General features: G+C 44.1%; 1 long non-coding RNA gene and 1 pseudogene across 2 annotated transcripts in view; one reads left to right on the top strand and one right to left on the bottom strand.

Annotated features, from left to right (window-relative positions):
• LOC115842397 (uncharacterized) overlaps nt 1-18,960 on the top strand; it is a 490,939-nt gene that overhangs the window by 164,976 nt on the left and 307,003 nt on the right. The gene's annotated exons all lie outside the window — the stretch shown is intronic.
• LOC115842417 (homeobox protein Mohawk pseudogene) lies at nt 1,827-4,965 on the bottom strand (annotated as a pseudogene).

The raw sequence follows: 18,960 nt of genomic DNA, 5'->3' as shown, positions 1-18,960 counted from the left end.
CTTCAAGACCCATCCTGAGGACAGGGCACATGATTCACCCGGCACCCCATGCTCTGTGCTGGTCAACCGTGCCCCTTCCCCCTGCACGCACAAACGTAGTACTTCAGGCTTCTGTGTTTTGCTCTTAGTGCAGCGCAGCCTGTGCTGATTTCTACAGGGTGGCCATTTATCTGGAGCAAGAATAAACATTGCAAATAAAACCCACTGCTTTCCTGTGATGAGCTAGTTTTCTGTACATAAAACTTGTATAATAATGATCTGCCCTTGTGAACTTCCTGTTGAAAAATTATTTACTTTTCAAATATGCATGTGTGTTGGTTAAAGGGAATGCTGTCTATTGGGACGGAAAAAAAAAAAAAAAAAAACCTGAAGAAAAACCAGGATTTCAGATCAACTCCAGCAATCTGGATACGTGATGAATTTTCTGTGATTTCTGGATCTTGCCATTTTTATTTCAAAAATAATTCTTACAGGTCATAATAGCCAGTATCAATGTTCTCAACACTAGGAAGTTATCTATATTTGCTTAATTTCCCCTGCAGCCTTAAGGCAGAAATCATCATTACTACCATTTTGGGGAAGGTACTCAAGACAACACGACCAGTAAGTGGAGAGACCTTTGGAACCAGGCAGAGTGGCTTCAAGGCCCTGTTCTTAAACCCCGTATCACGTTGCATAGAACCTAGGTTTCTCCACCTCGGCACGACTGACATTTAGGGCCCGATGACCCTCTGATGTGGGGCGTCCTTTGCACTGTGTGGTGTGGAACAGCATCCCTGGTCTCCACCCCCCACACGCCAGGAGCACTTGTCCCCCCAGTCGTGACAACCAGCAATGTCTCCAGACACAGCCAGTTATCTCCTGGAGTGGGAGGGGGAAACAGGAGTGCAGCATGGCCCATTTTCGAACCACTAATTTAGGATATGCTTCTTTGAAATCAGAGGGTTATAAACCGAGATGCGTCCAGGGGCCAGGCAGATCCCATACAGAAGGGACCGGGCTCATTGTAACGAGAATGTCAGTTCTGCCTAGTTACCATGCAGCATGGAGAAAGAGAGAGTGCGAACAACACTACCTGCAGGGGTTATCTTTGGCCCATGGGTTGCCGTTTTGTGATTCCAGGAACTAGAGCAGGGTTTCTTCACCTTGGCACTACTGAAATTTGGGACCGGGTGGGTCTTTGTGTTGGCCTGGGTGGGTGGGCAGGGGAGCTGTTCTGTGTACTGTAGGATGTTTAGCTGCAGCCGTGGTCTCAACCCCCCAGATTCCAGTACCACCCCCTCATAGTTCTGACAACACAAAACAGGTCCAAACCCTGCCCAGTGTCCCCAGAGAGGACAAAATTGCCCGGACGGAGAACCCCCTGGGATGAACCACATGAAACGGCCAACGCTTAGTTATTTCTGATGTGCAGAAGTGCAGATTTCATGTGGTCCCATCTCATACTCTCAGCAGTGCCCTAAGCTTGCCTGATAAGTTAGTTTCTCAGGTGGGATGGAGCGGGGACAGGTCACATATAAGGGGAAGAGGACACGTGGGAAACCTGTTCAAACCCAGAAACTCCGGTGAGTGCAGCGCTCTCCAAGGCAACCCTGATTCTGGCCAGACTAAAATGAGAACCACCTGGTTTATGGACTTTGCCATCACGGGGTTTCGAAGCACATGTACAGAAGAACCGTCCACAGAGAAGCATGAAGGTGGACCTTGATGGGGCCTCAAAGCAGTTTCTTAAAGGCTTAAACCGACAGAACTTGAACCGCCTTTTCCCCTCCCCACCACGATGTCCACTCCATCATGACAGAGATCTTCAAGCACATGTGACTCTCTCATTCCTGATGCACCTCTGGGTTGGGCTGTGGGCGCTGGTTCCGAATCCATCTGTGCTTCGTGGCCGAGCGTGAAATGACCGGGGGTTGTATTCCAGTGTGGACAAAGGGCACCTGTGACTAAGGGTGAAGGGGCATTGTCCTAAGTCCTCATTAGGACCAAGGTGAGTGCATTAAAATGCATCGTTATTCCCATCCAGCCGTGCAGTCCACATTCAGCACCGACTAATGAGGAAAATAAAACAGAAAGCGGTTCCCCTTTCTGTTTCTGTGAAGTCTTCCTTCAGGACAATGCGGGGCCTTGTTAATGAGCTCATTCCATAATAAAGCGAAGATATGGACAAATGTCAGCGTGCCTCTGGAGCAGCGCTTTCGCCGGCAGATGCATGTCACACAGTAATGGCACTGGTTCGCGCTTGTTAACAATGAACCCACACGTGTCCCTGTTGACCGGATTCTTTATGTGACATTAGCCTGGCTACGCTAAATAACGACCCCACAGCCTTGCGATGCTGGGTCGTGTGAGTACGGTTTCCTAGTTTTAAATGTAACCTCGTTATGGAAAATAAAGTCAGTGAAGAAAAAGTCTCACACTCCTGATAAAGGTTTGATGTATTGTTACAGTTTTTAAAGCAATATATACCATCTAAGTGAACATAACTTGCACGTTCTTCCATCTCATTAAAGGCTCTTTTGTTGCTAAGTTGACAGTAGCTTTACTCTTTTTATTTTAATTATAAACATTTTATTTTGACACAGTTATAGACCTAGCATTATAAGAAATGAAAGAGACATCACATGTACGATGGACCCAGTTTCCTGCAATAGTATAATTTTGCAAACCTGTGGTACACCGGGCAGTTGATAGAATCAAGATGTTCGATATTTCCATCACCACAGGGCTGCCTCATGTTATCCTTTGATACCCACACCTACTCCCCTCCTGCCCCCACCCTCTCCTTAACCCCTGGAAACCACTAATTTAGTCTCCATTTCTTCAGTACTGTCATTTAAGGAATATTATGTAGATAGAATCATGACCTTTGGAATTGGCTTTTTTTCATTCAGCATATAATTCTCTGGATATTCGTCAGGTTGTCCTGTGTATCAGTAATTTGCTGTCTTTTTAGTTCTGAATACTATTCCAAATTTGTATCCATTCACCCACTGAAGTAAATCTAACTTGTTTCTCTTTTTGATTATGACAGATAGAGCTGCTTTAAACATTTGTGTATAGATTTTTATGCGAACATGAGTCTTCATTTCTCTGGGATAAATGCCCAGGAGTGAAATTGCTAGGTTCTATGTTAGTTCCATGGTCAATTATTTAAGAAACTGTCACACTGTTTTCCAAAGTGGCTTTACAATTTTATATCCACACCGGCAATGTATGAGGGATTCATTTTCTCTGCATCATTGCCAGCATTTGCTCTGGTCAATATTTTTTTTTATTTTACCCATTTTGATAGGCGTAGAGTGATAGCTCATTGTAGTTTTAATTTGCAATTTCTCTAATAGCTAATAATGTTGAACATCTTTTCATATTCTTATTTGCCACCTGTATGTCTTCTTCAGTGAAATGTCTCTTTATGTCTTTTGTCCATATTCTAACTGGACTGTGCTTTTCCACTGTTGTGTTTTGAAGGTTCTTTGTATATTCTAGACACAAGTTTTTTGTCAGGTATATGGTTTGCAAGTATTTTCTCCCACTCTATAGTTTGTTTTTTCATCCTCCTAACGGAGCCAATGTTTTAAATTTTGATGAAGATCAATTATTTATTATATGAATTATGCTTTTGGTGTCAGGTCTTAGAACAGTTTTATTTCTTCCTTTCTGATCTATATGTCTTTTATTTTCTTACTGCGCTGACTCGAACTTCCAGCACTTTGTTGAATAAAAGTTGTGAACCTGGGCATCTTTGCCTTCTTCCCTGTTTTAGGTGAAAACATTCAGCTTTTCACCTTTACGTATACTGTAGCTTCTTTTTATACAGTTGAGAATGTTTCCCTCTATTTCTACTTTTTTCCGAGTATTTTTTTTTAAGGCCTCATTAGGTTTTAATGCAAAACTGCATCCACAATCATTCTAGAAAGGGCAGGTTCCTCAAATTCAACATGTAGTCAGAGAAGGGAATCCAGGAAAATGAGGGAGTGCGAAGCTCTCTTCCGAAGCCCAGCCACGTGACAAAGCCAGAGGCATCTCCAAAGCCACAGATGTGCCAGAAAACCAGGTGAAGAAGGGCTGCTGCAGCTTGAAAAAGTAACTTCACCACCTTAATACCTGGGTCCTCTGAGAGCTGTCTGTGCGATAGATGAAATTGCCTTCGGTTTCTGACAATGAGGGAGATACCAATTCCTCCTCAAATTCATTGGAACTAAAAGATCCTGAATGGTTTCTCTGCCTTGTCTTTCCCATCATGGCAGCATTTGTGACCATGACATGTCTCAAAGAGTCGTTAAGGTAACGATTCAACAAGCTGCTCTTGTATTTTGGGGGCGATACGTAGTCCTCATTGGCCCGTGACTCTGGCCTCACTCCAGCTTTTATGACTGAGCTCTCACTTTTAATCACAGGATGGTGGACTGGATTATTATAGCCTTCTTCATTCATGGGGTTTCGTGGAGGATTTTCTCCATCTTCAGAACATGAGTCATCACTGCTTACACTCAGCCACTCAGCGTTTCCTTGAACATACTTATTGTACAACTTTATTCTTAAGGCCCACCTTAAATCTGGCTGTCGAACAGTATTCTTAAGCTGACGTCTTGCATTAGCAAACCAATTTGACACCTGCACTAGCGTCATCTGCGAGCCGAGCGCCAGGAGAATCTTCTCCATCTTCGTGGGGTACGGATTGTCGCGGTGCTTGTGCAGCCACAGCTTGAGGGGCCGCACCATGTCCTACAGGGCCTGCCGCTTGTGCCTCACCTTCCCGCCATTCTGCCGGGCCCCGGTCCTGCGGTGTCTCAGGCCCAGGTTGTCCTTGAGGGGCGTGCCGTCCGTAATGCCCACCTCGGGGAGAGCATGCGTACTGTCCAGAATGCCACCGTAGGGCCTGCCGCCCCACTCCCGCTCCGGAGCCCCGTGGTCCTCAAAAAGCACGGCGCTGCTGAGCTTGTCGAAGATGATGGTGTTCATGGCGTGCGCAGGCAGGGCCGCGTGGTGCGGCCGCAGTGCCTTGGGGCCGGGCCGCCGGGAGCTCCGCAGGGCTCGGGTTCCTCCTCTTAGCCCCGGCCACCCAGCCCCCAAAGAATCTCAGCCTTTTCAGAGTATTTAACATGAATGGATATCAATCTTTGCCTTTTAATGGGAATATTTAGACCATTTACATTTAATATAATTTTTTATATGTTAGGGCTAAATTATGCTACCTTTTTGTTACCTCTGTTTTTCATTTTTCTATATTATTTTTTCTGCCTTCCCGTGGATTGCTTGAATGTTATTTGGAATCCCATTTTGGTTTATCTGTAGCATTTTTAGAGTATCTCTCTATATAATTTTTCAGTGGTTTTTCCAGGTATTATATTACAAATTCATAACTATCACAGTATACTGATGTCACCATTTACCAGTTTTAGTGAACTGTAGAAGTCTTATCTCTCTTTCCCTTCACCCATTTATATTATAATTATATTGTGCATTTTTTCATCAAACACGTAGAACCACATGAGACAATGTTCTAATTTTTGCTTCAACCCTCAAGTGTAATTTAGAAAACTCAAAAGGGGAAGATAAGCATCCAAATTTTTGCATATTGTTGTTTTTCCTCCGTGATGTTCCAGTATTTCTTCTTTTATCATTTCCCTTCTATTTAGAAAATTTCTGTAGCACTTTAGTGTAGGTTTGCTGTGGATGTATTCTCTTAGATATTCTTCATCTGAGAATGTCTTAATTTCCCTTTCATTCCTGAAGGATTTTTCAGCATCCAAAAGATATTGTGCCACTTCCAAGTGGTCTCCGTGGCTTCTGATGAGAAATCTGCTGTCTTTGAATTTTTCCCCCCGTAGGTAAGGTGTTGTTTTTTGTGGCTGCTTTCAAGATTTTTCTTTGTGTTTGGCTTTCAGGAGTTTATTAAGATGTATCTTGGCATGGATTTTGGGGGGGTTATCCTCTTTGGTATTCATTCAGCTTCTTGAATTTGTAGCTTTACATCTCTTGTCAAACTAGAGAAGCTTTCGGCCGTTATTTCTTCAAGGTTTTTTCAGCCTCACCCTCTGTCTCTTGTCCTTCAGGGACTGTGTCCATTATGTTGTCTCTAATTGGGAGATACAGCTCACAGAGTATGCACAAAGAGGGATTCTGGTATCTCTTGGCTACATTTGTGTGAATCTTCTATGTTCCTTATACATAAAATATTTTGCTATCTGACCTTAGTTTTCTCTTACTAATTCTTTAAAGCTTTCACAGATTGGATCACTTACTAATTATTTCAGATCACTTTTGGGCAAAAAACTTACAAGGTCCTAAAAATATCCATTAAGGATTTTTATTGTCATATAAATCTGCAATATATTTGGGGAAAATGGGCATAATTAAAATGTTTATATTTTAAATCCTGGAACATGCTCTTTTGTCTGTTTCTACAAGTCTAATTTTATATTCCTTAGTAAAGTTTTATGATTTTCTAGATAGCTTTTACTTATTTCTTATTAAGTTTATTTCTAGATTTTGTTTGTGTGTTTTGCTGTTGGGGTGGGGCCTTTTCAGGTAATATCTTAAAATTAGTTTGTTTTTTTTTATACATAGGAAAACTTGTTTTATTGTTATTTATATTGTATTTAGCCATTTTATGGAAACTGTAATTAATGCTAGTTGTTTTTCAATAGTATTTAGTCTCTTTTAGAATATTTCTCATACATTTCCTGCTTCCTGCCACAGATTCCCAAATTTTCAGCACAAAACAGATTAAAGCATATTCTGAAAGACGGGTGATAAACACAGTTGCCCATGGTCAATAATTTTGGCAAAAGCCTCATTTTAATTCCTCACTTGCTGATTCACAATTCACCATATCATATTAAAGGCTTTGAGAAGTCTTGCTTTAAACAGCCTTGTTTAACCCTGCTTAATCCGATGATTTCCATTTACAAGTCACACACATCAAAAACCCATTGAAAATGCATAGAAATCCTGCATAAATTGAATTTAGAAGAGAAGCATCTATTATCTTAAAATATAGAAAGGTCTCTCAAATCCATACAAAAACAGTGAACTCCCCGTTAGAAAAATGGGCAACTAACGGGAATAAGACCAATGGCTGATACACTATTTCCCCCCCGTGAAATTAACAACCCAAACCGTGATGGTATCCAGCCTTGCCTTTGTTTCAGACGCTCTGTGGATAGAGTGGAAACGTCTGCTGTGCACTGAAATTTGAATTCTTTATAATTGCTTATAATTCTAGCCGCCCAGCCCACGATGGGGAACCATCTGCCTTGCATTCTGCTCCGTGAGCAGTTCGCCTCATCAGTCTGTCTGTTCCGTTGCCGTAGCAGGGATCTCTCTGTGGTTACTGCCCTACTTTCTGATGCCTGCGTCGTTTGACTGCCTGTTTTACTGGCCAAAGTGTCTTGTGTGTAAAGGTGAAAGTTTTGCTGCACTCCGTGTGCGTGCAACAGGTGGATGGGGATCATTTTCTAGCTACCAACTACCAGCAACAGGAGAAAGCATTGAAAGGATTCTAGAGAGAGGAAGACACCAGCCAATAATTTCCTCGTTCTGCAGTGGTTGGAGATGATAAACCTCCACGTAAGGAAACACCATGGTGCCAGTTCAGAGCTGCCGTTTCTTGTAAGCATCCTTGGCATGAAACAGGATGTACTCTCTCTGCCTTTCTGGAGGACAGAAATCAAGAGGTATAAAAATATCCATGACCTTTGATCCATAATTAATTACCCAGAAAAATATTCAGAGACGTCCACCATAATTTAAGTCAAGAAAATTCACAACAGTGTTCCCTGAAATAGCAAGGAAAAATTCCACAGTGCTCAATAATAAGGAACATTTCATTACAAAAGATGTAAATATGATAAAACATATGAATTACGATATATGCAGAGGTTATGTAATTATGTAGCTCAGGGGTCAGTGAACCTTTTCTGTAAGAAGCCAAATAGTAAATACTTCAGGCTTTAAGGATCATACAGTCTCCATCACAGTTACTCAACTGCCCTTATGGGGCAAAAGCCATCATAGTCAACGTGGAAAGGGATGGGCAGGCCGTGTTCCAATACAATTTCATTTATAGACACTGAAATCTGAATTTCTTATCCTTTTCATGTGTTGTGAAATATCATTTTTATTTTTTCAGCTATTTCATTTCAAGGTAAAAACCACTCTTAGCTTGTGAACTGCACAAAAAACATGCTGGTCAATATTCCCTTGGGTTTCAGTTTGTTCTCCCCTTAAATAAAATCATGTTTTCAAATGCAATTTTACATGAGAAAACACTCACAACATAATATCAATTGGAAAACAGGTAGGATCTAAAACCATTTTTAGAATAATAAAACGGACTTGAAAGAAATACCCAAAAATATTAAAATGCTTTTCTCTGTAGGGTGGCCTTTGAATGATTTTTATTCCCTTTGTACGCTTTTCTGTTTTTGCTAAATGCTTTACAATGAGTGAGCATTATTCTTGTAATAAGTAACGTTACTTTGAAAAATGTTCTTCTAAAAAATTATTCTCAAGCTGGTTCTTTCTCCTGGCATTTTAAGGATTCATTTTCCATATTTTGAAATTTATTTCCTTTCTCCATCATTTGTTTTCTTCTTTCAGGGATGTTTGTCATCTATTTTGAGGACATCCTTCATTCATTTCCTTACTCATTCTTTTCCTGTTTTCCCCTCTCTCTCCCAACAATCTTTCTCAGGTATGACATTTTTCAAAGTTCTATTCTGAGCCCAATGGGGAAAAATATTAAACATATTCATTATATTGGAACTATGCTTTCCAACACCACTGATTTAATTTTAACATTTTAGGGACCAAGAGATTCCTCAATGTTGTGACCATGATGTTTTCAACAGAAAATTTAACCATGTCAAATATGGTTAAAAATACATTTCTCCTTAACGTGCACTGACCCCTGTAAAGTTCGTTGGGCCACGATTCCCTTATCCGAGGGGGAGGAAGAATGGCTTTAAGTAGCTTCCCTTCTTTGCTGTGTGGCCTTCCTCTATTCCAAATCCATCTGCATCTCAATCCTGCTCCCCTAGGGGAAGTCCTCTTAGAATATTTTTAACATCCAATCAGAATATAGACCCACAGGGCTTCCCTGGCGGTGCAGTGGTTGAGAGTCCGCCTGCCGATGCAGGGGACACGGGTTCGTGCCCCGGTCTGGGAAGATCCCACATGCCGTGGAGCGGCTGGGCCCGTGACCCATGGCCGCTGAGCCTGCACATCCGGAGCCTGTGCTCTGCAACGGGAGAGGCCACGACAGTGAGAGGCCCGCGTACCACAAAAAAAAAAAAAAAAAAAGAATATAGACTCACAGTCCAGGCAGGTGTACCTGGGACATTCAGAAGTTATCTAGTCAAGTGGCATAGCTAGTTGTTTCCATGGCAAATGTTTCCTGAGGACCTGCTTTGCAGCAGACACTGTTCCAAGGACTGGAAATGCAGGGATGCACTCCTGGGCATATATCTGGACAAAACTCTAATTCAAAAAGATACATGCATCCCTGTGTTCATAGCAGCACTGTTTACAATAGCCAAGACATGCATGCAACCTAAATGTCCGTCAACAGATGAATGGATAAAGAAGATGTGGTACATATACACAATGGAATATTACTTAGCCATAAAAAAGAATGAAATAATGCCATTTGCAGCAACACGGGTGGACCTAGAGATTGTCATACTGAGCGAAGGAAGTCAGCAAGACAAATACCATGTGATGTCACATATATGTGGAATTTAAAATATGATACAAATGAATCTATCTGTGAAACAGAAACAGACTCATGGACATAGAAAAGAGACTTGTGGTTGCCAAGGGGGAGGGGCTTGGGAGAGGGATGGAGTGGGAGATTGGGGTCAGCAAATGTAAGCTTTTTTTTTTTTTTAACACCTTTATTGGAGTATAATTGCTTTACAATGGTGTGTTAGTTTCTGCTTTACAACAAAATGAATCAGTTATATATATACATATATTCCCATATCTCTTCCCTCTTGCATCTCCCTCCCTCCCACCATCCCTATCCCACCCCTCCAGGCGGTCACAAAGCACCGAGCTGATCTCCCTGTGCTATGCGGCTGCTTCCCACTAGCTATCTACCTTACGTTTGGTAGTATATATATGTCCATGCCTCTCTCTCGCTTTGTCACAGCTTACCCTTCCCCCTCCCCATATCCTCAAGTCCATTATCTAGTAGGTCTGTGTCTTTATTCCTGTCTTACCCCTAGGTTCTTCATGACATTTTTTTTTTTCTTAAATTCTATATATATGTGTTAGCATACGGTATTTGTCTCTCTCTTTCTGACTTACTTCACTCTATATGACAGACTCTAGGTCCATCCACCTCATTACAAATAGCTCAATTTCGTTTCTTTTTATGGCTGAGTAATATTCCATTGTATATATGTGCCACATCTTCTTTATCCATTCATCCGATGATGGGCACTTAGGTTGTTTTCATCTCTGGGCTACTGTAAATAGAGCTGCAATGAACATTGTGGTACATGACTCTTTTTGAATTCTGGTTTTCTCAGGGTATATGCCCAGTAGTGGGATTGCTGGGTCGTATGGTAGTTCTGTTTGTAGTTTTTTAAGGAACCTCCATACTGTTCTCCACAGTGGCTGTATCAATTAGATGTAAGCTTTTATCTATAAGATGGGTAAACAGCAAGGTCCTGCTGTAGAGCACAGGGAGTATACTCAATATCCTGTGATAAACCGTCATGGACAAGAATATATTTTTAAAAAGAATGTATATGTGTATAACTGAAGCACTTTCTGTACAACAGAAATTAAACACAACATTATAAATGAACTATACCTCAATTAAAATATGATACAAATGAAATCTATATCTATCTATCTTCTAAATCTATCTATCTTCTTTTTAATCTTCAATTAAAAAGAAAAGAAAGAAAGAAATGCAGGGATGGGGGAGATGGACAAGGCAGCTGCCCTGTGCAATCACACCCTCTGCTACAACCTCCAGGGATGTATAATCAAGAGAAGCTCAGGCTTCATTGCACTGTCAGCATTAAGAGTTGAGGTGCGGCCATAAACGAAGGAAATAGGGTATGTTCATGATTGTGCCAGAAAACCATGTCAAGAAGGTTGCAAATGAGGAGGGATGCTGGGAGTCCAGGCTTTTGGTGGAGCCAGATAATGGCTACACAGTTTCCGTGTTGCTTGTTGAGAAAACCATGCATTGTAGGTCCCCACAGAGGGGCTCAGCCCCTTGTCTTTTACGCCATGGTAGGGGAGAGGGCGCGAAGGAGGAAGGGATAGGGCCCTGCAGGAATAATGCACAAGTTCAACCCCTATCACATGCTTGGACTTCCTATGAACTTTACAAGAACTATCTCACTGAACTGTCGAAAGAAGCATGGGGTGTCAGCACTGATTTTACACCATCTGTATTAATCACGGTTCGGGGAGAGAGACATTTGTTATAGCAATTGGCTCATGCAGTTATGGTAACCAAGAAGTCCCATGATCTCTGCAAGCTGGAGAACCAGGTGCCATGGCATGAGTGTTTGTGTCCTCCCCAAATTCCTATGCAGAAATCCTAATCCCCGGTGTGATGGTATTAGGAGGTGCGGCCTTTGGGCAGTGCTGAGGTAATGAGGGTGGATCCCCCATGAATGGGATTAGCATCCTTATAAAAGTGACCCCAGAGATTTCCCTCACCCCTTCCACCAGGCAGGGCACAGCAAGGACACACAGGCTATAAACTAGGAAGAGGCCCCTCACCACAGCTCACGCATGCCGGCATGGTCTTGATCTTGAACTTCCCAGAGCTGTGAGAGAGACGTTCTTCTTGTCCGTAAGCCACCCAGTTTGTGGCAATCCGTTGCAGCAGCCTGAACTGAGGCACCAGGAAAGCCAGTGTCGTCATTCAGTCCGAGTCCCAAGGCCTGAGAAACAGACGTGAGAGTTCCTGAGGGCAAGAGTAAGAGGATGTCCGGGCTCAAGCAGAGCGAGGGAAGTTGCCCTCCCTCTGCCTTTGTGTCCTATTCGTGTCCTCAGTGGATTGGATGAGGCCCACCCACGTTGGGGAGGGCCATCTGCTTTAATCAGTCTAATCTCTTCTAAACACCCTCACAGGCACGCCCGAAAGCAATGTCTCACCAGCCCTCTGGAATCCCTTAGCCCAGTCAAGGTGATACATAAAATGAACACCGTTCTTGAAATGAAAGCGCCAAGTCCTGGAAAGAAAGACTAACTTACCCTCGGTCACACAGCTGGTTGGCAGTGGGACCAGGACCCAGTTCTACTGTGGCTATTGTCATCCACGCCATATAAGAACTTGATACTCCACGACTTTACAATGTGCGTCAAACCCTTCCTCAACCCCATGGCTCCTTTCAGTTATATTTAAGTCCCATCGGTTAATGATCTTCCGTCATTACTCTGTGCCCAGTGTGAACTGTACTCATGCTTCTTTTTGCGATGCTGAAATGTCCTTTTTAAAAAGGAATGCCCCACAGGTAGTAGAATCTCTGTGCTAAAAATAAGGGAGAACAACTGTAAGAAAAGCAGAGTAAGAACATCATTTTGCCCATGAAGTGCGCCTGCCTCAAGGGAAAACCTTACATGACTTTGAAAACAGGGACTGGTTTCCAACCCACGGCTTTGCAGAAAGGGTCTTTCCTGACTTTGCCTCGGTATAAGTTTAGAGTGATCCAGGAGTCAACATGGAACCCACGGTCATCTGAATGTAGAACTTCCCCCAGGCTGCAAGTGGGATGGGCTTTGTCTCTGCCAAAGTAGATTCTTGGGACTCCCATGCTCAGGATTTAGCAAGGTCTACAGTTTAACAGGAAGGATGTGTCCGCTGGAGTCTTGGCAAACTGGTCATGTCAGATCTACCTCATTCAAGGGCTGAGGGTTCCTCTTCAAGTCAGCGTGAACCCACGAGACACCACCTTTCTTACCTTCCTTCCTAGCACTTATGGGTCTTCAGGACGACTAAAACCACAGGGGGATGATGTTGGGCAGAACCTCCAGGACTCAGAAGAAACACAGTCACTTCGTCACACTCGACCCAGGGACTGGCTGACAGACGGGAGTGGAATACACTTACTTCCAGTGGGTAGCAGGAAGCACAGATGAGCAAGTTTGACTGTTCTCTCTGGCAAGATAGAAAAGTTCCTTGACATGGAACCCGTCTGGCTGGTGCTCTGAAAACACTTCGTAGGAATGTCACATGGCCTGGCAGTTAGATCCACCAACCTCCAGTAATTCCCCTAAAACACGTAAATGAATATCAGTAAACAGTATGCAGCAACACAAAAGGATCAAGGAGACGGGAGCTTCTGCCAACACCACACTGTGTTTCTGGCCACTTCCTTCTGAATGGACGACCAGGGTGCTATTGTGGAGGTCAAGGGCATGCAGGCCGCTCGGCAAGAAGTGCCCCACGTTGCCATGGCAACACGGGAATCATCCACAACGCCACGGAACTTGCGGGCAGCACTGTTGTCAACAAAGCAGTGAAGGCCACTTGGTACGCCAACAGTAGTCGTGTGTGTGCATTTTGCATATTAAGCTCTCTTGGAGCTGAGGGGAGTGTCTGGAAGCGTATGAAAGGAATTGATCAGAAAAAAAAGAGAAAAGCAAAAGACAGAATCACCTAGGGACTTAAATGTCAACACACTCCATGCTGGTGGGTCTCAGCTGGGCACAGTTGTATCCTCAGGGGACATCTGGCAATGTCTGGAGTCATTTTTGGTCATCACACCTGGAGAGAGGGCAGAGGAGGTGCTAGCAGCTGTTACCGGTGGGTAAGTGTTGCTAGCCCTCTTATACAGGAAACCTCCCTACAAAAAAAGAATTATCTGGTCCCAAACGTCAACAGTGCCGAAGTTGAAAACCCATGTTCTATGCAGAGAAGAGCATTTTGTGAGAACCAACTATATAATAAGTCTGATCTGTTAGAATCTATTCCCTATGAATTCATGGCATGATGGTGAAAACAAAAGAGTTTGGGCTGTGGGAAAAAATGTAAGGAAATAAATAAAAACTAAAAGAAAACATTGCATTGATGTTAACTCCCAGTACGTACATAGGGCTCCTGAAAGATATCGTTAGACTCATGACATGGGAAACCCCAAAATCTGGAATCAACCCAATGACACAGCTCACAAGAGAACGAGCGAATCTTTGGCTCCAGTCAGTTGATATGTGTGTCTGTAAAATTACCCTCCAGAGTCAGGGAGGACGTGTGTGTCGGAGCTTCTGTCTGAGTAGGACACTCGCAGACAAGAGCAAGGCTCACATTCCATGTCATCTGTCCTCTGAGTAGCAGCTGTGAACGCCTTTTTCAGGACAGAGCCCGCTGCTTGGAATCGCTGTATGATGCTTCCCTTTGGGGCCGGCCTCTTGAGCTACGATTGCAACAACCCTGCGGCTTGACTCATCCGTAGCTCTTTCCTCACTGCAGTTCGCGTCCGTGTCATACTGCCGGATGCAGCATTTCATCATGCCTCTGCCACGCGCCCCATAGGTACCTGCGTGGTGCAGCTTCCCAGCAACTTTGCCCAGAGCCGCTGTCATCATCTGGCTACCGTCTCATTCAGCCTTGGTCTGACCCAGAGCCAGTGGCTTCCTGAGGGCTCAGCTTCCATCCATGGAGACAGACACGCCTCTAGAATTTTTGTCGTGAGTCTCCCTTCGCTCTGTGGGAATTGATTCACAACGTGGTAGAAAATCCATGGCAGGTCTTTGTCTCACTCTCCCACGGCACATCATGTCATTTCACCTCGATTGTATGAAGGATGCGTTCCGAAATGTCAGCCATGGCTGCTAGCCAAGCAAACGATGAGCTCGTTTGCAGTGTTTGCTGTTGTCTCATGACTAACCGAGGTGGCTTGACACTGAGTTTTTTCAAGACAGGTGTTTCTCTGAGAGCTTAGTGTGTGGTCTTGGCCATCTTTAAATTGACACAATTATTTACTAAAGCCGTTCCTGTGAAAACGTGCCTCTCAGTAAATCCGTCTCAGCACCAGAGAAAACAGCTCTTAATTATCCACAAAGAGTCTCTCCTAGAACGTAAAAAAGGTATCCATCTTGGGAATTGACAGCTTCTCATCTAACTGAGACAACTCAATGGTGGAAGTGTTGGATGTCATGGGACAGGGATTAAATTGGGTCGAAGGCTGGTACATGGCACTCAGAAAAGAAAGTCATATGACCTCACTTGTTCCAAACAGGTCCTGTCGAAGTGAGAGAGTGTCATGGACATATATACGCTACCAAATGTAAAATAGATGGCTCGTGGGAAGCAGCCGCATAGCACAGGGAGGTCAGCTTGGTGCTTTGTGACCACCTAGAGGGGTGGGATAGGGAGGGTGGGAGAGAGACGCAAGAGGGAGGAGATGTGGGGATATATGTATACGTATAGCTGATTCACTTTGTTGTACAGCAGAAACTAACCCACCATTGTAGAGCAATTATACTCCAATAAAGATGTTAAAAAAAAAAAAAAAGAAAGTAAAAAAACAAACAAAAAAACAGGTCCTGCCTTTCATCAGGTCAGAACTTACTGCTTACTGAAATTTAAAATTTATAATTTGGGGATTAATAGGCATACGTGCATCAGCTGACATTGTTTTCCTGCCGAATGACATGAATCTCTATTGTTCATTCAAATGGATGTGTCTCATTTTGAAGGTCTGCCATTTCCTGTATAACCTTGTTCAGCCTTTGGAACTCATACATCAAAATAAAATAGCTGGACTACCCTGGTGGCGCAGTGGTTGAGAGTCCGTCTGCCGATGCAGGGGACGCGGGTTCGTGCCCCGGTCCGGGAAGATCCCACATGCCGCGGAGCGGCTGGGCCCGTGAGCCATGGCCACTGAGCCTGCGCGTCTGGAGCCTGTGCTCCGCAACGGGAGAGGCCACAGCAGTGAGAGGCCCGCGTACCAAAAAAATAAAAATAAATAAAATAAAATAAAAGAGCTATAACCCATTGCATCTCTTGCACAGGCACTTATCACACTCATCATTTCTCCTCGAGTTTTCTTCCAGGAAAAATAGTTCATCTCCCTTGCTGAGGAATTTTGGGCTCATTTGTATATCTACTCTCTGACTGGTCCAGGTTAGCCTTGCTGCCCAACCCGCCCTCCCACTTACCATGGAAAGTGTATTCCCTTCTGTTAGGTTCTGCTCCCAAGCCTGTCAGTTCCTGTAATCCACATTTGTCTGTTTCCTCTGCCCCATAATTTCTTCAGCCCTGGCTAAAATCACCATCTTGCTTCTGTACCTCTAACTGCAGAGCGTTCTGGGGACTTGGTATCGTACCACTCTATTTACCTCTAACTCATAAGGACCCCCATGCCGTCAGCAATCCTCACAGATCTATGACCTTTTTGGTGTCTTGCCAAGTAGTGGTTCCAAATCCGCCTCTCTTTGCTCCGGGGACTCAGGCCCTCGTCGTCCCTCTACCTTCCTCTGAGTAGAATGTACTCCCTACTTCCGAGAGAACGTAGGATGTGTTGGGATGACCTTGCCCTGTGGTTTGCTGCTATCCCTTGTCCTTGTCTTTATCCTACAACCTGCAACTGTTCCCACGTTAACTTCTTCCCTCTGCTCTCATGGATGAATCTCCTTTGGTGAAGTAGTTTAAGTAGAGGGATAAAGAAAAACCTGCATGCGAGGTTGTGAAGAAGGGGAGGTTAGGAAATGGGAAGATGAAGTATAGATTACCCTACTGGGACTCTGGACAGAAAAGAAAGAATGTAGCAGCTAGACAGGGTATAAGATATACAGTTGATGCTTGACCATAAGTCTCATTTTCTAAACCTCTCATGAGGCTGCAGAAACAGCAGTCACACTTCTGCTTAAGTGCTCAGCTAAATTCTTCCTGCCGTAAAAATATCTTGCATAATTTATAGGTTTTTCACACTTAAAATATCACTTATACAAACATGGGGATTTCTGAGATAAAAGCAAGAGGAAATACCCATCTAAGCATGGCTGATAATGGGCTTTATATATCTGGCATCTCTTAAAGGGAGATGAAAGGTTGCCCTTCTATCTTGAAAAATGATAGGCCCTCCAAAAGATTCTCCTTAGCTAATGAGAATTTTGGCTTCATGCTATTTTCTTTTTTTTTTTTTTTAAGGACGTATTCAGTGTTTTCATTGCTAAAGCATTGATGAACAGGCTGTTTACTAAATAAATTCATAGAATGGAGAGCTGGAGGAGATAATTATGAAAACATGACTAGGGACCAGAATATTCCTCCATCGACAGCTACCATGGTTTCTTTATTGGATACCAGAGACTTTGCAAAGGGCTTGGCAGAGTGAGTCACGAACAGAAATGATGAAGAACGCCAGACAGGGGTTCTGATTTCTTCCTTTTCTTTCAGCGTGTGAAGGACACCGCACGCCTCCTTGAGGTCTTTACGCTATCTTGGCACCGTTGCAATTGTGTCACTCACCTAGAAGCTCCACAGGGCGTCGCTGACTGTGGCAACTGTTCAGACACGATCTCTGCGTCCCCTTCCAGTCTCTCGGTTCAAGTGGTTCCTGGGTTAATTACCAAACCACAACTGATTTAAACAATTGTGCCTGGGGTGCCTACAGTGCATCTTATCGTTGGGATGGAAACCTCCCATGATTTCCATGACACTTCTAATGTAATTGTTTCTTTGACGGAAACACAAAACCCCACCATTTCCAGCAAGGCAACCAGCCGTCAGGGATTCCAACAGAGAAATACAGCTGCTTGAACTCAGATCTAAGTCAGCAACCCTCATCAGGCACCTGACGTGTGGAAGATGTCACACTCGGGTGTGGGAACCTGTCAGGGAAGCAGAGAATAGGGACCTCACGTGTGTGCTGTCTTTGATCAGGAGTAGCAGCGTCTATGTGACCCAAAGTCCCCCCATGAGATGCAATTACCCAGACACATTCAACGTGATGAAAACGTTCTTTCCAGGGCTGCTTCCCTTTTATACATTTTACATTTGGCGAACGCAGACCGGGCCTTTTGCACATGAATGGCTCTGTGCTCCAACAGGATACTTGCACTAATTGCCTGCATGTAGCCTTGACCTTGTCAAGCCCCTGATGGAACGAGCTGGCTGCAGACATCCAAGAAGGACACCATCCATCACCCTCACATATTCTCACCGTGCCAAGTACGCCCTTTTAACGTCACTACTCATTTTATACCGGACTCAGGCTTCTGCCGTCTGCGCATGCTTTAGTCAATAGCTGTTTCGTAATCGAATCCCATGCCTCAGGGCAAAAATCACAGCTGGAAGAAAAGGGAAGAAGAAAAGTAATGCACGACATCTCTGTGGTCTGTGGCCAGTTTTGTGTGTGTGTGTGTGTGTTACGTGGGCCTCTCACTGCTGCGGCCTCTCCCGTTGCGGAGCACAGGCTCCGGACGCGCAGGCTCAGCGGCCATGGCTCACGGGCCCAGCCGCTCCGCGGCATGTGGTATCTTCCCAGACTGGGGCACGAACCTGTGTCCCCTGCATCGGCAGGCGGACTCTCTACCACTGCGCCACCAGGGAAGCCCTGTGGCCAGTTTTTAAGGGCAATTTTCACAGTGTGGTGAGAGGGTTCCAGCGTAAGAGATGATGCTAGTGACTTGACACGTTCATTACGTTCCAGGATGCAGGAAGCTGATTCTCAAGTGGCTTGTTAGACAGAGGAGTGGTGTGGTTGCAGAAATATCTCATAAAAGTCTCGCTTCCCGCGTCATAAGCAAAGACATCGTGGAAACAATATCGAACGTGCACCTAACACTCAGCATTCATATGAAACTCATCAAGGTTCATTTACTGTTTCAGGACCCTCAATCGTCATTTATTAATTGTTCGCCCGGAATGAGTCCTAAGTTCTTTCCCACCACTCCTTTTCCATCTCCCCTGCGATGTAACTTCAGTTGCTATTCTCACCTGTCTAGACCATCACGGTCTAATCCCCGCCCGCTTCT

Source organism: Globicephala melas, chromosome X (genome assembly GCF_963455315.2).
Source record: "Globicephala melas chromosome X, mGloMel1.2, whole genome shotgun sequence".
NCBI classification, from domain to species: Eukaryota; Metazoa; Chordata; class Mammalia; order Artiodactyla; family Delphinidae; genus Globicephala; species Globicephala melas.
This window is presented reverse-complemented; position numbering and strand designations above follow the sequence as displayed.